Source organism: Cucurbita moschata, unplaced genomic scaffold, assembly GCF_002738365.1.
Source record: "Cucurbita moschata cultivar Rifu unplaced genomic scaffold, Cmos_1.0 Cmo_Scf00074, whole genome shotgun sequence".
Lineage (NCBI taxonomy): Eukaryota > Viridiplantae > Streptophyta > Magnoliopsida > Cucurbitales > Cucurbitaceae > Cucurbita > Cucurbita moschata.
The window spans coordinates 406,770-420,078 of record NW_019268590.1 but is presented as its reverse complement, the minus strand read 5'-3'; positions in this window follow the sequence as shown (position 1 = coordinate 420,078).

The following is a 13,309-nucleotide window of genomic DNA, read 5'->3' as shown; positions in this document are numbered from 1 at the left end:
TTGAATATTTTCATTGGCATTTGAAAGATGATTGCTCGTTACATTCTCAAACCCATTGATTATTGGTACTAAGGAGTCCACGAAATCCTTTCTCCGTCTTTACTAGAGATATGTTTGTTGCATGAGCAATTGATTGTGCATATATATTGGTGTCCCTCATTTGGTCCCAATATTTGGGACTTTTCATGAGATAGCAAATTGTGATCGTGCGACGTTAAACCTTTATTAGATAACAAAATTTTTCCTAAAGATAGACTTTTTAATAGTCTAATGCTAGTTCTATTACAAATTCAATTGGAGGTTCTTGGTTGGTATCCTTGCATCAAAATCATTTAAATGGTATGTTTTCTTAATCCAAATTTATATATAAAAAGTCCAATCTAAACTATATATAACTCATGTAAAGATATTGCAACCATATTTGTAAAAAACCCATGTTCTAAAATGAACTAAATATATATATATATTTATTTATTTATCTTCGAGCATGAATTTTTGTTGATAAAAAAGAAATTAAATAGATTCAATGGGGGATTTTCAAAAACCTATCAATAAATTAGACCCATACTTCACGTTGTTTCATGTCATAAATAAACGCGAACGCTCAAGAAATTCATCGGTATCATTTCTATAGAATTGAATTTCTTCTTTGGTCTAAAAGTAATCCACACCCACTTTTTTGTTGAATACACCAATGGGTTCTTTCTCTCCTATCACATTTACATTATATTCAAAAGGAAAACAACAAAACACTATAGAAAGAAAGAAAAAAATCTATCTTTTTGAAAGAAAAATCTATCTTTATGCTCCAATAATTGATTCAAAGAAAAAAAAAATGTTTATACAACCCACTATTTTCACCTATAACCTTAAAAGTTAGAAGAAAATTGAAAGATATTGGGGAGAAAGACAAAAGTGGAAAATGGTGAAAAAGAGATATGTTTATGCATATAACTTTTAGGTTTAAACGATAGATAGAGATATGTTTTCTGCTACTTACCCAATATGTTTATGCTATTTTTCTTTTTTAGATCTTAACTTATCTGCGTGGTAGAGAAAATCACGCAAGATATGGCCTATACAGAAAATCACGAGACTTACAACTTTGAGCTCTATGGATATCAAGGCTACAACTTTGATGATGATGGAGGTAATTCAAGACGAGGCCTAAATGCTAGGATAAATTCAATATTCAAATGCACGAAGAATGCCTCACGTGCGCATTTTGCAAGGTGGAAGGATGAAGACGCTGATCGTTTCACCGATCAGCGTTGACGAAAGTCAACAGTCAACTTTTGATTTTGACTTCTCAATTATTTTAACCTATTTGGACTTTTTGAAGTCCACTTTCGATATGTTTTTTCACTAATTTCTTTATTTTGACTCAATTTAGGAACTCCTTCAGAAATTTAGTGACATTTGAAGTTTCAAGAGAAAGAAAATCCGGCTCCAAAACATGCCCAAACAAGTCAATAGCCACTTTAAAATTTCTTCGAGAAATCCTTGTAGAATGGATTGTTATGATTAGTTGATTATGATCTCACGTGATACGTTTAGTGTCCTAAACAACTATGTAAGAATTTTTTTTGTTCATATAACTTGAGGATGTAATTAAATTCCGAACATGTTTTAGTCCAATTATGTCATTGAATGAGATTTTTCAAGCATGATAAGTTTATGTTTAAGTCCATAGGACGTATTATGCCTACTTAGAATATGAAACATTGATCTATGGCCTTTTGTTAGTTAGGTTAGTCTAATATAAAAGAATTTGGCCATTATACATGCTTTAATCGAACTGAGCTTACTGAATTGACTTGTTTGTGTATGAAATTGTATGTCATGAATAGGGCTAAACAAGTTTGAATAATACATTGTATTCTCTAGATTGAACCCGTTTAACGGAACATAACTAGATAGTTAACAAGCAATGAACCTATGAACCAAGTAATAAGAATAGCGACCTCCACATAGGTCTGATATTGTCTACTGTGAGCATAAGTTTTCATGGCTTTCCTTTTAGTTTTTCCAAAAGGTCTAAAAAATTCTTTCCTCAAACAAAGTATATCATAGAGCCTCCTTCGAGGCCTCATTCTCTAGAGTCTTCAAACAGTCTTCCTCAAATAGTCTCCCCTTAATTGAGGCTCGACTTCTTCTTTAAAGTCCTCGAACAAAATACATCTATTTTTGACACCCTAGTCACTATGACTACACCTTCAAGACTCATAACTTCTTTATTCAACATTTCAAGATTCTATTTGCATGTCTAAGTTGGCATTGGAACAAGCCCTATTATAAGATAGAGTTTAGGTGTAGGGCCGTTAACCGTTGATTAGAATGTGATAGAACTAGGTAACCATTGAAATGTCTGTAAGGATAAAGAAGCTAGATACTATACTAAGCAAGAGGAAGCCCTTAGTATAAGAAATGATTTAAAACTCTGTTCATACATATTTGGAACGTTAGTATGCCTCCAAGCTCCAATATGTGTCAAGATCCTTAAGTGTTCTAGCTTTGGTCTTGATCATAACCCATAGTGGAACTCACTAGAATATGCTTTATCCTTCTCTCGAAGCTTGCTCGCATTTGCAAAGTTAGAATTGAAAAGGAAATGTCAAGTAGCTTTAGTATCGTTTCTATTTCCTCAAACTCCTTCACCTTCTCAAGGTTGGGTGAATCTGGGACATTTCCAATGGCCCATCTCTAAAGCTGGAATATTTTCTTGCATATTTGTTGTCATCTCAGGTCTAACAGGGTCAAACCTAATAATTATACGAGTACATTGTCTATGTATTTTAAGAAAAAGATTTAGGTATTTTAAAAATAGAGATACGTAGATATTCTAGTAAAGTGATTTAAATATTTTAGGAATAAAGATACCATTTTACTAAAAGAATTTAGGTATTCTACAAATAAATGATCACATATTTTATGAATAAAGTGTCTAGTCTCTCCTATAAATTCAAGAAATCCCAAGTAGTTTCAATAGAGCAAAGTTTAATAGTATTCTAGATGATGTCTTGTAACATCTTTTCAATCAGTCTTAAAATAAAGAGAGAGAGTGTTTCCTACAAAGAGTTGTGTTCAACAATTTAGTATTGAAGCGAGGTTGTGTAGGTTTTTGATCTCATAAAATTCTTAATATACTATGTGGTTGCAGCTCTGTCTAATCTTCCACATGAAAGACAATTTCTTGAGATTATTAATGAGTGAGTTTCTTTGTGACGTGTGTAGTCTGTGACTCTGCAAGTTTTGTGCCAAAAGGTTTGTTTGGTATTGCCAACACGATGGGTGATTTCTAAATCGTTGGAGGAATTAAGAAACTCAACAATAACTACAACGTGTGGGCAACATGCATGATGTTCTATTTACAAAGACAGGACCTTTAGTATGTCGTTGCTGGGAGTGGAACTAAAATGCCAGAGAAGGATCCTAATGACGTCTTGCACAAATGAATCAAAGCAGGCAAAACAATGTTTGCCTTGAAAACCACAATTGAAGGAGAGATGTAAGAGCACATTCGGAATGACAAGACACCAAAAGAAGCATGAGATACGTTCATGCTGCTGTTCTCAAAGAAGAATGATACGCAACTATAACTTCTGGAAAATGAAATTTTATCAATCTCACAACGTAACATGACGGTTGCTCAATACTTTCATAGGGTCAAGTCAGTTTGTTGAGTTTGTTATTGGAGAAGCTCGAGTGAAGATGATTATTATATATGGATTGCGACCAAAATATAGAAGCTTTTTTATTGTTATACAAGGATGACCTGCTCAAACATCACTCGTACAGTTTGAAAATTTGTTAGCCAACCAAGAAGTCACGACTAAGCAAATGGGAGACATCACGCTGAAGAGTGAAGAAGAAGTAATTTACACAAGTAATAGTTGGAGCAACAATAAGCCACGTGGATACAAAAAATGTGACAAAGAAAGAAGCTACCAAGAAACTGCATAACCTTGGAGAGGTCAGAAGAACGACAACAAGAATTCTCAAGGGAAGAGATTTGAAGGTACTTGCTACAATTGCAAGAAGAAAGGCCACATGTTTAAGAATTGTTGGTCCACGAAAAATCCATTGAAAGTAAAGTGGCAACCTCCAAAAAGAAGATGGAGGATGAGTGGGATGTAGATGTACTAAGTGCCATAGAAGAATACGAGCTCGTGTTCATGGTATTGATGAGGGAGCATATCGATTATGAGAATAACTGGATCATTGATTCAGGGTGCTCAAACCACATGATTGATTATCAGAGCGACACAATGGAAGTGGGGTGGCCTCGTAAAAAGAAGTATTACTAAACTTGGACAACATTGAAGAAATTTTACCACAGAAGATAAGGGAGCAAACTGTACACATTTGGTTAAGTGTTGTTATGCGTGAAGATCCATGTGACACTGATGTTGGTGAGCAAGAAATGACTCAACCAAGCGAACCTAGTGAAAAGGAAATGACACCTCAACAACTTAAACAGATAGAAAAAATCCAAAAGTCAAATCCAAAGCATGTCAATGCAACTAATATAAAAGATGAAGTTACAGAACTAGAGACGTATGAAGAAGCATCACAAAATATGGCAGAAGACCATGAAGGATGAATTTATAGCCTTGGAGCAAAATAAAACTTGTGAATTAGACTAGAAGATGTCACGCCCATCTTTTGCAAGTGGGTTTACAAAATAAAGTATCCCCAAGATGAATTAAAGAAGAGTCTCAAGGCTCAAATTGTAGCTCAAGGACTCTCTCAACAATATGGACCAGATTGTGATGAAACATTTAGTTCAGTAGCAAAGATCAATATCGTACATATTTTGATAGCACTAACAGTAAGTAATGATTGGAAATTATGGCAGATGATTGTAAAGAATGCTTTTGCAAGTGGGTTTACAAAATAAAGTATCCCAAGATGAATTAAACAAGAGTCTCAAGGCTCAATTTGTAGCTCAAGGACTCTCTCAACAATATGGACTAGATTGTGATGAAACATTTAGTTCAGTAGCAAAGATCAATATCGTACATATTTTGATAGCACTAACAGTAAGTAATGATTGGAAATTATGGCAGATGATTGTAAAGAATGCTTTCTTCCATGGAGAGTTGGACTGGGAGATCTATATGAATCAACTGAAGAAATTGGAGAATGTAGTTGGAGCCATAAGTCAGTATATGCAAAATCTAAAGAATCCTCATTTGGCTGCAACTCGATGGATCTTGAGATATGTCAAAGATACAATCGATTATGGTCTTTTGTACAAAAGAAGCGAAGACTGCAAGCTAGCTAGATATCGTGATGCTGACTATGCAGGATATCACGATACCCAAAAATCAAGCATCGGGTACGTGTTCAAGCTTGATTCAAGAACAATTTCTTGGTGTAGCAAAAGACAATCAACAATATCATCATCAACTATAGAAGCAGAGTATAGAGCAGCAATCGGAGCAACTCAAGAAAGTACATGGCTGAAACTCTTAACAGAGGATTTACACCAGAAAATTAACTATCCAGTATCACTTCATTGCAATAACCTGTCGTTTGTTTAGTAGAAAATCTTGTGTTTCATGCTAGAACAAAGCATGTGGAGGTGCACTGCCATTTTATTAAGAGACAAAGTCTTGAAGGAAGAATATGGATGACCAAGTGGCAGACTTGTCTACAAAATGGCTGAATACTAACAAATATAAGAGCTTTCGTTGTTAGCTCACATGGTGCGACAAATGAGGACGAGTGATTAAGGGGAGTGTTAAAATATCATCACTGACTCAATGGGGTCGTTCCTAATATGAGCTCATTGTCTATTTTAGAAAAGTGATTTAAGTATTTTAGGAATAAACATAGGTACATATTTTAGGAAAATAATTTAGATACTTTATAAAATAAATCGGGATACTAAGTATATTAGGAAAAAAATGATGTGGGTATTTTAAGAATAAATAATTAGATATTTTAGTTATAAATTATTTAGTCTCTCCTATAAATACTCTTCACCCTACTTTTCTTTTAATCTCACAAAATCTCAAGCTGTCTCAAGTAGAGTAAAACACAGTAATGTTCCTGATTAAGTTACAATGAACAAGATATAAGATATAGGAGTTTGAAAGTAATGTTCCTGATTAAGTAATGTTCTTGGTGTATTTCATTATAGGAGTTTGAAAGTAATTTCAATGAACAAGATATAAGATATTGAAGAAGAAAATGAAATGAAATAACAACCACATTAAGTTACAATCAACCATAGATTAAGTTACAATCGAGGGATTCAACAAGTATTAACAAGAAAGTTTTTGAATTTATGGGGTTATGTAGATGTGAAAAAAAAAAAAGAAAAAAGAAACGACGCGTGAGAATCATGTGTGTGGCCGAAGGAGGAGGCATGTGCAAACTTCATGGTTGGTTTTGGTTCGTCACGTTCGCCTCTTGCTTGGCTATTATGAACTTATATATCAATATTAACCCTAAGAAATGGTTATTATTCGTTTAATTTGAGAAAATTGGAGAATAATAGTCGAGTTTAGGAGAGTTTTAGGTGAGAAAAGAAATTATCGAACACAAGTAAATAGTGTTTTGGAGCTTCCTAGTAATTTTTAACCTGTAATTTGTGACAAGTATGTTGAGTATGCGATTAGGGTCTCCGTCATGTTGATTTGTGCTTGGTTGCATAAATGGTATATTGGTAATTATGTTGCATGACTAGTTTATTAGTGTGTTATATGCTATATTCCTCTATGCTTGTTGCCCTATCATGATGTACATTGTTTGGAGAAATACCGGTAATGTGCGGGTATCACGGGAGGTTTGCCAAACGAATCCTAGTGGGTAACTATGCCTTGAGTGGCAAGGGCCCATACATACATTTGGGATTGATGGATGATAGGTGACTCTTTGCCTATTAGTTTAATAATCATCGTGTAACTACCTAATAGATGTATTGAATGCTAAGTTAGGACTATAAATATGTTGACCATCAAATTGTTAGCTGCTTTAGGTTGCTCGAGAGCCTCGCAGATGACCCGTATTTGGTCGAGAGAGAGCTTTACCGATAAAAGAAAAAAAAACATACATAGAAAATTGGGAGAAGTTAGTCAAAATATCATGAAAACCTCACCAAAACTTATCCTTTATCCTTTGAGAACATACAACTTACACTTCTCTCTTAGAAGGACGTCCATGACTAGAAATGATTTGAGAAGCAACACAAGATGAGAACTTGAGCTAGAACTAGAATACGTGATCAAACTAATGAGATGGACTAGTGATTAGACTGAGAACATGACCGATACCTTAAGCTCTAAAATTGGTCTCTTAGCCTGATACTCTAATAATTAACGTGAGTAGTTAATTTACAGGTTTGCTACTTAGTGAGTAAATTATATATTCATCTAAATTATTTTTAAATTTTTCTTTCTAGATATAAGAGGCACTATTTGACAAGATGAAGGTGTGGACGAGCGGGAGACATTAGAGATCATGTTTAGACTCCACCCTGTCTGTAATATTAATAATAAATATTTTATTGAAACTAGTTGACTTATTATGTTCTTTTTTCTTTTTGGTACTTTATATTACCGTGAACATATGTAAATCATGAGTATTCATTTGTATTTACTTAAACATAAATATATTTTTATCGTAAATATTTTTTTTATATAAATTTATGGGAGAAACTAACATGAAATTTCCCATAATAGACCAAAAAAATGCTAAGTTAGTTTGATTGAGCCTAAATCGGTCCCAAGCTACTCTGATCTAAAATTAAGTGAGCTGGACTCTAGAGTTAAATTGATGAATTAGGCGCGAACTAAACCTGAACCAACGATGAAGGGTGAACCACATGCACGATCGTTTTGGTAGCGTGCATGGGCATTGAGTTGGGTCGCATGTCTTGATGGGTAGAGTGGATTGGGGTGGGTTGTTGCGTGGGCAAAAGTCTTCTTGGCCTGAATTGGAGTGGATTTTTTATTGTGTATGATTTAAAATCACTAAAAATAATTAAATCAAGAAAGATATAATTTAATATAATAAATTACAAAAGGATAAATTTGTCATTATTCGTAATTTAGCTCCATTCTTACTAATCACATTTCCAAGAGGATATGATTATATTAATCATGAGACAATTTCATGGATAACATAAAATCAGAACATGCCACATGTAACATTAAATAAACATTAAAGACACCGAACAAAACGGACTAAAATTAATACATTAAATTAATCAAAAGTGAAAAAGAATAATAAAATAATAATGGAATGAACAAATAAAATAAATAAACGTTTAAATTAAAACATCCTATTATAGCCTAAGTCAAAATAAATACGACTACCTTATGCATGTGTCATGGTCTCGAGTTGCGATGTCGTCGTCAGGTATACAGGAATGTCTTGCCTTCACCTGAAAAATGTAGTAGCACATGGTTTGAGTATTTAAAAGAATACCCAGCAAGTGACCACACTATTGGGGTTAAATACAAGAACATGTGAACGGATAACTTGGATATGTACCATATACTCTACACACGGCCCATACGTGCAAGTATGGACTCACCAGTCAGTTCGCACACCGCTGGCCACTTTCCTTGTCGGGCAAGCATACTCTAGGAGCTCCTCAGGCCAAACACCCGTTAGAACTAGTAACCGTCACGACAACATTAGGTTAAACATAATGATAATTCTCCTGCCTGACTGTAGTAGCATTATGATAAACATAATGATCGTTCTCCTACTTGGTCATCGCAGCATTGTGATAACCATGACGATCATTTTCCTAACATTTTTCTATTTTCATTACCATTTAATACAACCCCGCTAGCGTTTCATATATATCATATCGTTTTTATATCATTTCACATATCGTTTATTATATCTTTCATGCAGGCACTGGGGTTATATTTCAAGCTAGTTCGTCGTTTTGCATGTCAATCACATCATATCGTTCAAATTACATAACTATATCATGTCATAACATCCCATGCTTCCAGATATAACAATTTTCATCGTATATATATCATACCATAACATATCACATCACAATATATCATATCATAAACATGTCAATTATCGCATATCTCAGTACAATAACATGTTTCATATCATATCACAAAATATATATATATATATATATATATCCGTCATTCCCACATCGTATCATAATCATATCATAAACACTTAGTGGTTATATCGTTCCCTAACTTATCATAGCCTTAACATTCTTATGTCTATCACAATCATAAGGTTACATGAATGACCTTAGTCATATCATCACAGGAATGTATTCTAACGTTATCGTTCTATCAATCTATCATAATACTATCCCTTTCTACCCATAACCTGACCATATTCTTTTATCAATCGATCGTGACCATTTATCAATCTCTCATATCCATAGCACTTTGATACGTAACCTAACATTAACGTTTCATGAACGTGTCTTACTCCTATCATTACATTACGTTTAGTGCATCCTTCTCGTATCCTATCTCAAACATATCATTGAACACATCGTACTATAAGTATTATCATACAACTCACATATTATACCATACACATATCATATCATAAGCATATCAATTCATATCAATAAAAATGACACGTGCAGAACCACAGGGCATGTGTCAACATCAAATATAACCATGCCGATAGTAAGCCTACTTACCTGATTAGCTTAGACGGGTGATGAGAGATGGAAGGAGAGAGGAGGGAGGAGTTACTATTTTTTTTATTTTAAATTATTATTATTTTTTTTTTTTTCTCCGGTTGTTACAGTTTGGGTGTGAAAGCTCCCAGTAGAAGAATAGAAAAAAAAAACACATTGTTTCTTAATGCTTCCAAACATGTTCCTTAAATCATGCTAATGCATCCACATCCAAACCCATCCCTTTTTTAACTCGAGATTGAAAAATTAGGTATATTCCATTATGCTTTGGATTTTCAATTGAGATCTAAGTTCAATTTTGATTCATGTGTTGTGCTCCTTTGATCACCATAGTATTATATAAAAAAATGTGAAGTAGGAGGCAATGGGCATGTTTTAGTGAATCACCCCTTTAAAAAAATTGATAGTCGGATCTCAATTTGTATCATCCATCGTTCTAACCTTTGTTTTTATTTTTTATTTTTATTTTTAATTATTGGCTACAAATTACTAAATATATAATGACAATACTTTTACTACATGTCTAGATAGTTACGGTATGAATGTCATAATGTTTTCAAATTAACTCACGCAGAAAACAATTATACTTTAAAGTCATTAAAAAAAGAATGAGTATTTAAAAATACTTAATAAGTGATATAACTGATAGAGTCGAGAATTGCAAACACACACAAAACATATATCATGACTATTGGGACCTAAATTCATGATTGTTTTTGGGCACTTTTTGCATTTTCGGTTGAATACATTGTACTTCTCTAAATGATTGTCTCTTAGAGAATTCAATCTAACAATTTTATCGAAAAATATAACCTTTAGATCTAAAATATACACGATCTTCAAAACAATAAGAAATTAATCTAAAGAAAAGTAAGATCTAGATTATCTTATTGATCAAATATCTCAAGGCGAATCGAATCATTCCATAAGCATAATCGATCATATCATGCTTAAATGATTTTAAGCATACAACTTAAACTACATATAACACTTGGCTAAAAGACAACATCGGTGGCTTTATATAGTCTCAAAATGAAACCATAATTAACAACTTTGTAAATGAAACGCGCAAGGAATTTGAAGAGTTGAACTTTCATACTTTATGATTATAATTAGGCACGGTGTAAATGTAGCTTAGACTTCAAACACATTAATAAAATACCATAAATCTAGATATCTATGTTCCTCATAAATTATCTTGAACCCTTAGCTTGTTGCATGAATAAAGCTGGATTCTTTTTAACGTCACATTAATAGTAACTTGAGTTCAACTTGTCCTCTTAATATAACTTGACTTTATATTGTAGTAATTTAAATAGCTTTCTTCACACTTTAAGTTCATATTGTATGATTCAAATGTCTTAATTATGTCAAAGAATCCGTCACATGTCTATCACTTTGTCCTTTTTAATGATACGTTTTACCATTCAATTAGAAATGCTAAAAATATCGGGGAAATTACTAAAAATATACTTTATTTCAAAAAAATACTTTTGAAATTAAAAAACTTTAAATAATATCTTTAAATTAAAAAAAGAAAAAAAAAATGGTTGAGAACATTGCATTAATATTTTTAATCTTTTTTAAAAACTTTAAAAATCCCTTTTAAGTATTTATAAGACCTTTTAAAAATTACTTTTACCATTAGTAAATGGATATTTAAATTTCTAAAAATTTCAGTAATAACTTTTCAATTAGGAGTCGAATTCATATTCTAAATTTTGAGTATGGGGCGTTACAAATGGTATAAGAATGGTACCTCTCTTAATAGAATGTGATTTAAGGACGTACCAAGGCAAAAGGTAGTGAGCCTGTGACACCAGAGGAAGGGATAGGTATACGAAATAATTGAGGTCTCTAAATGAGAATGAACCTTAGGATAGAATCCTTGAGAGGTTTAAAAGAATTGAAACTATTATCTATACCAACATGGTGCACCTGAGCCTTTTTATCAATAATTATGCAAGCTCACCATTTTTTCATGATTTGCTCCATTTATTATAATTAGTGACCAAGAAATAGTCATTATGGTTACACATAAAAACATGATCAAATTGCATGAACATAGACTAATTGTATATTTAATTGAATTATTTTATAACCACTATGGGAACAATCCAATTAGGATGACATGCCTAACACTCCCCACACCTGTTCAACCACACATTATCTGCACGCCAAACTCGCTTGAATCGTCTAAGAGAGTGTGAGAGATGGGGAGAGAGAGAGAGATCGGAAGACGAAAGTTTTCCTTCTTCCCGTTCGAAGTTCACCTTCGGCGCGAGTGAGGGACGGTTACATACGTACGACGATAACAAAGCTACGATCCAAGCACACTCACGGCAAGACGCTTATGTTTCTTACGCCACCATCGGAACTCGAGTTCCATTTAACTTAGACATCCATGAATTTGTGGTTTTAGGTACATTTGGAGGCTTAAGCAACCGTGGAAGTGAAGGAAACAAAGAACAGAAGGTCACGAGAGATGAAGGAGGGACGGAAACGGCTGCAGTGAAGAGAGAGAAACTTGGTGAAGAAATCGTGAATTCGACGGATCCAGATCCGGGTCGAACCCATGCACTATACCCAACCTGCAGCAACTCGCAAGAAGTCCACTAGCCCATTAACCTTTGAGCCCAAAAGCCCAACAGCCCAAACGCTGGCACCTAGATCTGCGACCCACGAGTCTATAACAAATCGTCGGCCCAAAAACCCGCAGCGCCTTAAACACCTACAGCCCGCACACCCGAATCAGTGATCCGAAGTCTGCGCTTCGACCCGAGAAGTAACCCGCAGCGCGTCTCCTTCCTACGGTGACACGTGTCGCACCTGCAGACGCCGACTCCCTCGTCTCTAGTGGCTTGACTTGGCTCATGCGGCTCTAACGACTGAAACTCGGCTATTTGGCTTGGTAAAGGGTATTTTTGCCCAATTTCTACGGCCATTATGAAGCTGATTTTGATCCTAATTAAGGTTGCTATGATGCCCTATTTCACACCTTCAAATTAAATTACATTAGAATTATGAAATACTAATGAAACTAACTGGACGTCCGAATAAAAAATGACTCCCGGCGATAATTGGAGCAACTTCGAGGAACGGAAGACAAGCCTACTCGAATTTTAGTAAAAATGCTGGCTAAAGCCAATCAAGACGACATGTGTCTAGTGGCCTTTGCACGTGTCATTTATGCTTTATACCTATGATGCTTTGATGATGATGTATGATATATGTAACGACCCAGATCCACCGCTAGCAGATATTGTCCTCTTTGGGCTTTCCCTTTCGGGCTTTCCCTTAAGGCTTTAAAACGCGTCTCCTAGGGGAAGGTTTCCACACCCTTGTAAATGGTGATTTGTTCTCCTCCCCAACCAATGTGGGACATCACAATCCACCCCCCTTCGGGGCCCAGCGTCCTCACTGGCACTCGTTCCTTTATCCAATCGATGTGGGACCGCCTCCAAATCCACCCCCCTTTGGGGCCCAGCGTCCTTACTGGCACACCGCCTCGTGTCTACCCCCCTTCGGGGAACAGTGAGAAGGCCGACACATCGTCCGATGACTGGCTCTGATACCATTTGTAACGACCCAGATCCACCGCTAGCAGATATTGTCCTCTTTGGGCTTTCCCTTTCGGGCTTTCCCTCAAGGCTT